This window comes from Octopus bimaculoides, chromosome 1, assembly GCF_001194135.2.
Source record: "Octopus bimaculoides isolate UCB-OBI-ISO-001 chromosome 1, ASM119413v2, whole genome shotgun sequence".
NCBI lineage: Eukaryota > Metazoa > Mollusca > Cephalopoda > Octopoda > Octopodidae > Octopus > Octopus bimaculoides.
Window position 1 is genome coordinate 131,329,752 of NC_068981.1, and position 8,848 is coordinate 131,338,599.

The window sequence follows — 8,848 nt, forward strand, 5'->3', positions numbered from 1 at the left end:
TGCTTTTATTTCAATGTCATGTTTATTCCCTGTCAGACTATGCCTTCTCTGATGGATAGGCCTCTTGATCAGAACAGATTTCTGCATTATTTGAGGTAATTTGATGTAATTTGTAATGTATCTATAAACTGCTTTTGTTTTACCATTTGATGCGTAGATGTAAAGATTTTTCTTAGCTCGCTGCTGATGCTTTGTGAGGGTTTTTCGACTTTGTTGCCTTAATGAAATTCCTTACGCACATGCACACACACACACACACACACACACACACACACACACACACACACACACACACACACACACACACACACACACACACACACACACACACACACACACACACACACACACACACTCAGCATGAGCGATATAGATTAGCAGAGAGTGAGAGAGAGTGTGATAAATATATCGAGAGAGTGGGGACGTTTACACTGAGAAAAACGTAAATGAAAGAGATAGATAGAGAGATCTTTTCTGTTGTTGTTACAGATTTTGAAACTTTAAATGAAGTGAAAATTTTTGAAGTTCCGTTTATTGCTGTACTTTTCCACGCTGAATCCGATTTTCTGATTCATTTATTCTAGAAAAAAAATTTGGAAAATATTAGAGAGGTTTAAAGTTTGATCATTTTTACCCAATCAGAAAGCAAGATTTAGAAGATAGCATTTGCTGCGTGAAAGTTATCTATCATAAAATGAGAGTTAACTTTACAAAACTAAGTTTTAAACAAATGAAAGCAATTACATGTCATCATGTGAAGAGAGAGGAAGGGACAACATGCGTGAGAGATATACATATACAGAGGGTAATAAAGAGTGATAAATATATATAGAGAGGAAAAGGTGTAAAAGGGACGGAAAGGCGTAAAAGAGAGAGAGAGAGAGAGTCTAATGGAGACAGAAAGTTAGAGATTTGTCGAACTAAAAGTTGAGTTATTTCTCGTATCAAATCATATTTTTTGATTAGTTATAACTGAATCCCTTCCTGTTGGGACGTAGATTTCGGATGGAAATCGAAGCCATATCATTTGGTGAGCGGCTACGTATATTGCCACAATGGTACCAAGCATCGATTTTTCAATTTCGTTATAGCTACAAAAATTTACTCACATACCATTAGAAAAATTCCATATTAATTCTAGTATAGCGTCTTACTATCTTGCTTGAACAAGCTGAGATTGTTTGTTCTCTCTGTATGAGTACATCTAAAAAGTTATTTATGGAATAAAAAATGTACCTAGATATATGACCACGGGAAATATATGTGGAAATTAAAACAAATAACAAAAAGGTGGGAAATAATTCCTTACTACTATGACTATAATAAAACAGATAACGAAACTAACCTAATGTATAATAGTACAAATATAGATATTACATTGTGTAAGTAGAAGGAGTTGATAAGTGTAGATATTATTTTCACTTCTGCATTGGTATCTAAGGCTGTAATAAGATAAGGGACAACATTTCGTTTCACTACAATGACCAGGTATATAAATACGCGCAGCGTTAAACGCACTCTTCCCTCCAGCCATCCATTTTCTTCGCACTATCCTTGGGAGAGTCGTGGTGGTAGAGTCCTTCACGACTCCTATCAGAAGCAACTGTCATTAGACTTTCCTACAGGTTTCTGAAGTGTGACTAACTGAGACTATGGATATTATTCAGCCATCTTGTTCTTGATCTACTCCTAGGATTCCTGCTGGTTAACTTGGCTCTAAGAAGCCGTCTTACGATCCTTTCTTGCGACAATTTTAATCACAACTCGTCGCGTAATTTGTGCAGGTGTCTGGAGTGTCGGATTTATTCAAGAACGTCCTGCGTTTCAGTGCTAGTGGGTGATTAGAATGCCAGCTTGGATGCACGGCCGGATTTTGTGGGGCTATCTAAAATGAAAAGTAGGCGTAAAAGTCTTCGCAAATCTTCTCATTCCTTTCTTGTGACATTCTAATTACATTCCCGTAGTAGCTACGGAATGTCACAAGAATTCTAATCACAACTCGTCGTCTAATTTATTCAAATGTCCGATAAGTAATGACTGCATTTTTCCGTATGAGCCAGAGAGGACTTGGACAAACAGTATCAGGTAATCCAGATTGCATCCAGACAAAGTATTCTGTAGGTCAGCAGATAGGGATAGCATTGATTGTCCATAATTTAGCAAGGTCGGCTATATCGATAACAAATTTGTGATCTGTACTATCAATCTAGATAGGGTGTATAGACAAAAACTGGAAACTGAACGCATCTTTCCCAGCGCGCCAAGTTTGCAGACACCAGATTAGAGAACTAGTTATTAGTTATGAAGGAGTTGACAGCGACAATCATCAACAAATGATTGTAGTTAGCTTCGAAAAAGTGTATTAGTTTAGAATCTATGTGCTTTAGTGGGAAACTAGTGATAGACAATTCTAGAGCACAACGAGAGCTAGTTAGAAACCTAATACAGGCGCTAAGGAAAGCTATTGCGACTGGCGTGCCAGCGCGAGATTGGCTTTTCAACGCTAAGCACGAAGATTGTTGTTGTCAGAGCTAGGGCACTCGAAGGAGTAAAGAGAACGAAATCCGTTTGATGGGCTTGTGAGGTAGAGGGGCAAATGTGGCAACAGAGTTACAATTTGATCATTCACGGTTCAGGAGGGGCGCGTGTTACTCCATTCGAAGCAAACGTGAGCTATTGTTCAGTGTCACTTCGCGCAGCTGTTTCAGGAAGATAGTGGACCGGACATGGGATTGGACTTCTCGACGGCCTGCTACTGCTCTAGGATAGGGATGTGGAATTCTGCAAAAGGCAGGTAGCAAATGATGAAATACGGAAATCGACAGATAGTGTACCTACGAGCTTTATCTTCATATGCCAGACATGTTCAGGGGTCTCTACTGCAACTAGAACGGGTGACTCCCAATCTTGCAAAATATAGCGTAGTGGTGCTGATGAGAAAGGACCTAAACAAGGGGAATGATTTTAACATCAAGCTCGTAATTCCGCTAAATGCAGAGTTGAAGATTTTGGCCAAGATGCTAGCTAAGAGTTTGGCACTTGTCATCAACACACTTATAGGCGAGGCACTAACATACACCTTACCCAACAGATCTTCCACGACAATCTTCACCTCACTCAATATATCATAGAAATGGATTCGTCCTTGATCGATTGAGATCAATCGAAAGCTTTCGATAGTGTTGACGGTCAATATTTAGCAACTGTCCTCACGGTGGCTAACTATAAGCCTGTCATCAAAAGCTGGACTACGGCAACGTACAGCAACATTTATTCAGTAGTTAGAGTAAATGGCCATATATCGAAACCGTTTAGTGTCATATGTTCGGTGTGTCAATGGTGCCCTGTTTCTCTTCAACTGTACGTACTGGATTCTATAGCCACTCCTGCAGAAGTTGGAGGTTTCGAGTGTCATCCCATGCGGAAGATCTATGTTAGCATATGCGGACGACGTCATTGTAATAATGCCGGACGCCGAACACATCGAGGTTATCAGCACTACTCAAAGGAAATACGAGGCAGTAACAGGGCAAAAAATTAGCCAGAAATTATTGGGCATGTAACTCGGCACCTGGACAGGCAGGTCCATACCACACAACACGTCACTGGGCGCTTGACGAATGGACCAGTTAAATAACCCGTTTTTTTAAAATCCAGGCCTCTTGGTGGACAAGAAAAAGGGATGAACTGACAAGCACGGTGGTTTGTTTCACTCAGAAATGAGCAGAGAGTAAACTATCCCTAAAAGGTCGGACGGAGATAGTGACTGTCTCTAATTGGCAGCACCCGTCACCAACTACCATGTGAATCATGCTTTTTCCCGTTTCATGATGATCAGAATGGAGAACTTGTTCTTCCGCTTTCTGAAGAGGTCATGCGCTCCGTTGTTAGACGGTCTACTTGCTGTCAGCATCTGTTGTGTGGAAGACTGGGTATACCGTAGCCAATGACACACAGACATGTGGTGTGACTACATCTCCAACGTTTCTTTGACGGTGAGCAGCTTAGAAGGCGTCTACTAGACATATCTCTCCATAGTTCGTCTGTTTGTCCGAGCTGCAGTTCTCTATTCGTCGGAGAATGTGAACGATGGATTTCATCAAAGTGCTCTGTAAAAGATTAAGTAATGAGTAAGAGTGACGACGTTCTCGGTAAAACTAACTATTTGGGCGTCGACGAAAACTATCTAGTCTTTTCGAGAGGAGTTTCGGGCCGAGACCCATGGATAATTTCCAGAAATCACTTAATTGGCAGTGTTATTAGAGAGTATTGCCAGTATAAAAACCCCTACAGGTATGATAGTGCCGTTAGCCGTGTCTCGCCGTGTGGCGCCCAGAACGACGAAACCGTCCTGCATGCGTTCTAATAGTGTTTGAGCATTACTGACTTGTGGTGTAATGACGAACAACTATCACGTGTCGAACAGATTCCCCCCTATCAGCCGATTTCATCGTTAAGATTGCCCCGCTGCCTTCCTTTAGCTGGGAAGGGCAAGCAGCATTCGTCTTCTATAGCGGCTATCGCGAAAGAGGTTGATTTGTGGGCGAGACTGAAAGAACTAAAGATAGACGCTTCTTCGGCAAAGTGCTCGTTGACATTTTAAATTTCATTTGAAAAAGAAATTGAGGATTGAGATGAATGTGCTGCTGCCCAGTAAATTTTTGAGTGGATGTAGAGACGATTACCCAAGAGAGTAGACCTCCTCTAAGCTGGCACTTGTAGACCGCCCTTCTTTTGTCGGAAAGGTCAAGTAGTTTTCGTCTGTCTGGTGACTATTTCGAAAGAGGTTGTGGTGGACAGGACTGAAGACAGATACTTTCCTCTTTGGTCGAGGCCACATCAGTTTTTTTAAAAATTCCATTTGAAAAAGGAATGTGAGGGTTGAGTGGCATATACTGGCCTACAGTAACTTTGTTGAAAGGTGGAGGAATGTGTCGAGGATGGCTCTAGTGAGTGAAGCGTGTAGGTTGAAGAGTATGGCGGAGAAAGAAGAGCATTTGCCATATATAGGAATCCTGACGAGTAGAGTTACTCGGGATCTGTCGAGTTCCTCAGTCGCCCCTGAGTAGTGTTTCCTGCTACTGGGGATATTGTTAACATAATATTCTTATTTTTGTTTTCATTTGGTTCTTTTTTTCGTGTAAATCCACGATGTACTTTGTACAATCAACACCAGGAACAGCAAGATTAGCAAATGCTGGGAGAACATCAATACCAACAACAACAGCAACACCAGCAACACCAACAATAACAGCATCATCACTAACTTCAACAGCAGAAAGAATAATAATAACGGACACACACAACACCCAGAGGTTCTCCTTCTCTCCGTCTCCTCTGAACTCAAATACATACATAGACTCGCATTCCAATTCCACTGATATGGATACATTTGCAACATACAGTGAAAATGAGGGGGACAACAACAACCAAAGGAAAAATAAACAAAAGTAAAATACAATAAATCATCATGCCCCACACCAACACACACCCCCAAAAAAACAAAGAAAACACACTCACAGCAGTCACAGACACACATACAACATCACCAAAACCTCCAGCACCACAATCTTCAACACGTCCACCACCAGCACCACCAACACTACCGCAACAGCAACAAACTACGAAAAGAAAACAATCCCAACAGCACCAACCAACCACGCAAACACAAAACTCCTTTGAATTGATGGTCTTCATAGCAAGAAAGAATTAATGACCCTCATAACACGAGAGAAGGATATCGAAAGAGAGAGTGAGATCCTTGGCACCAGATGGTTCACTGATGATGGTGCGAATGTCTCTGGAAACACAAAAACATTAGGGAGAGCTTCTCTTGGGACGTGGAAGCACCTAATGTAAAAGTCATGAGTACGTTTTCAAGGCGGTTCCCAAACAAACCTCCTTAACATCTGTTAAGCCTCCTGAGCTCCAGCAGTACCTCGTGGGCAAGTAGAACTTCGTTTTTCCTCCAAACTGTTTCCGGTCATCGTGGTGGGTTTAAGTGTAGGTTGTATAAATGTTCGTGACCTGGAGTCGCCCTGGAAGCAAGCTCGCCTGCTTGATGACTTCAGGTCACTAGCTATGGATGAGATGGCCGTCATTGAAACCAGGATTTCGACACACACGATCTAGCCCCTATTTCTGACGATTTTAAGAATTATGCATCTCTTAGTCGGTTTGGAATGGTAGGTGGGGTAACTGTGATGCTTAGTAAAGGCCAAGAGGTACGGAAGATCTTTTTGTACGATCTACCACGGATGGTAAGTTAGTGGTCCTGGGTGTGAGCAATAGCGAAGGTGATTCTTCTAGACTAGTTGCTATGTACGTCCCGACTGTGGCGGGGCAACTAGATAATTAAGACATTTGAAGGTCTTTATTGAGACTTTTCGCTCTTTAGCTCAAGTGGGCGATTGGAATGTCATCTTGGATGCACTCCTGGATAGGGTGGGGTTATCCCATAGGAGAAGAGGGATAAAAGTCTCACAAACCTGTTTAGCCGCTGCCAACTGGCTGACAGGTACTGACTGGATTTCCCGAGTGAAGATGGTCGGTTCCATTCTAGAGGAATATGAGTCGGTTGCAGGGGCCAAAATGAATGCCGTAAAGTCGGTGGGCTTTCGACTAAGCACCTGGAGAAGCAGGTCGATGCCGTCAGACAGCGTCGTCGGACGCTGGACTGACAGACCAGTTAAACTGGTCGAGGTCTGGTTCGATCCTGACATCCAGGTAGATAAAAACTGGGACGAGGTGACGAAGAGGGTAACCAGTCATACCCAGAAATGGGCTGAGTGGAAGCTGTCCTTGAAAGGTCGGGCAGAGGTGGTGAATGCCCACAGCGTATTCGTTATCATCTCTCGTCTGACCGTCGTGCTTTGCCCCAATTATTGCTTGATGAAGTTGGAGGGTCTTTTGTTCATGTTCTTGTGGAAGAGACACGTTCCAATGGTCAGGCGGTCAGTCTGCTGCCAGCTCCCTCTGAGTGGTGGCTTAGGCATGCCGTGGCTTTTGATGCGCAGACATTCGCTTAAGTTGCGCCACCTGCAACGATTTCCTGAAGGTGAACGTGTATGGGCGCCGTTTCTGAAGTAACTTGTCTCTTTGACGGAGTTGATGTCCTAGGTGAAGAATGGGCCAAGACTGGGCACCTGGCACCTAGAATATTGTCAGACGCTCACTGTTCTCTACCAGTCGGACAATAGGATCGGTGAATGCTCCACTTTAGCTATTTAAGGAGGATTAGTGGTGGTAAAGTGTGACGACGTGCTAGGGGAGACTCTGAACGTTGACGAAGATGAACTGGCTAGTCTCTTCCGGAGAACTTTTCGGTCGGGGACTATTATGGATAATTTCCAAATGTCTTTGGCTTGGCAGTGCTACCGGAGAGTGCTACCGGTTCGAGATAAATTCTACAGATCTCCAGACACGGATGTACTGTGAGGCAGGTTTGTCCAAGGTGCACGTAGAGCGACGAAACCGTTCTGCATGCATTCGTTCAGTGTCCGGGCATTACTGACTTTTGGAGTTATGTCGTGTGTGAGACGGATCCGTCTGTCGTCCGAATCCATAGGGATGATTGCCCCGCCGCCTTCCTTTGATCGAGCAGGCAAGGCAAATTTCGTTTGTCTAGTGGCTGTGGCGAAAGAGGTTGTCTGGTGGACGAGGCTGAAAGAAATGAGGACAGAGACTTTACTCTTTTGTAAAGACCTCCTCGGCTTTTTCAAGTTTCACTTGAAAAGGAAAGTGAGGTTGAAGAGGGAGCTGCTGTCCTCGAGTGAATTTATGCAAAGGTGGGTGAAAGTTGCGAAAAGGGCAAGAGTGGATGGTACCACTCTCAGTGTAGACCTGTGAGTCGGAAGAAATGAGTTGGAGAGGGCTCTCATCCTTGGTATTCAGGGCGATCTTGGATGGTAGGGTTCCTCAATTATCCCTAAAGGTCCTCCCGCATCAGGGTCAATGCATCACTATCACTTTTTACCTTCTTTCTCATGTGTCGTATACTATATATACTTCCCTTCTAATGTATACCGTGTATACTGTTTCATCATTCCATCATATGTAAACCCCAATACTTTATGTCTATCTTTGTATTGTCCACCTCATCCTTCGCCCTTGTGGCAAATAAAAGGAATTATTATTATCATCATCATCATCATCATCATCATCATCATCATCACTAAGGCGGCAAGCTGGCAGAATCGTTAGCACGCTGGACGAAATGCTTAGCGGTATTTCGCCCGTCGCTACGTTCTGAGTTCAAATTCCACCGAGGTCGACCTTGCCTTTCATCCTTTCGAGATCGATAAAACAAGTACCAGTTGAGCACTGGGGTCGACGTAATCGACTAGTCCCCTCCCCCTAACTGCTGCCCTTGAGGCAAAATTTGAAACCATTATTATTATTATTATCATCATCATCATCATCATCATCATCATCATCATCATCATCATCATCATTATTATTACTCAGGTGATGAGCTGGCAGAGTTGTTAGCACGCTGGACGAAATGCTTAGCAGTATTTCGCACGTCGCTGCGTTCTGAGTTCAAATTCCGCCGAGGTCGACCTTGCCTTTCATCCTTTCGGGGGTCGATAAATTTAAGTACCAGCGAAACACTGGGGTCGACGTAATCGACTGTTCCCCTCCCCCAGTATTTTCAGGCTTTGTATCTTCAGTAGAAAAGTTTATTGCTATTACCACCATCACTACCTCCACCCCCACCATCATCATCATCATCATCGTCGTCATTACTTGCGACGCAGTTGAAATAAAATAGTCCGACGAGAAGTATTTATTTACATGTCTGGTGCTTTGGGGAAATGATCTGAGAGTCACAACATCTTGTGTTCAA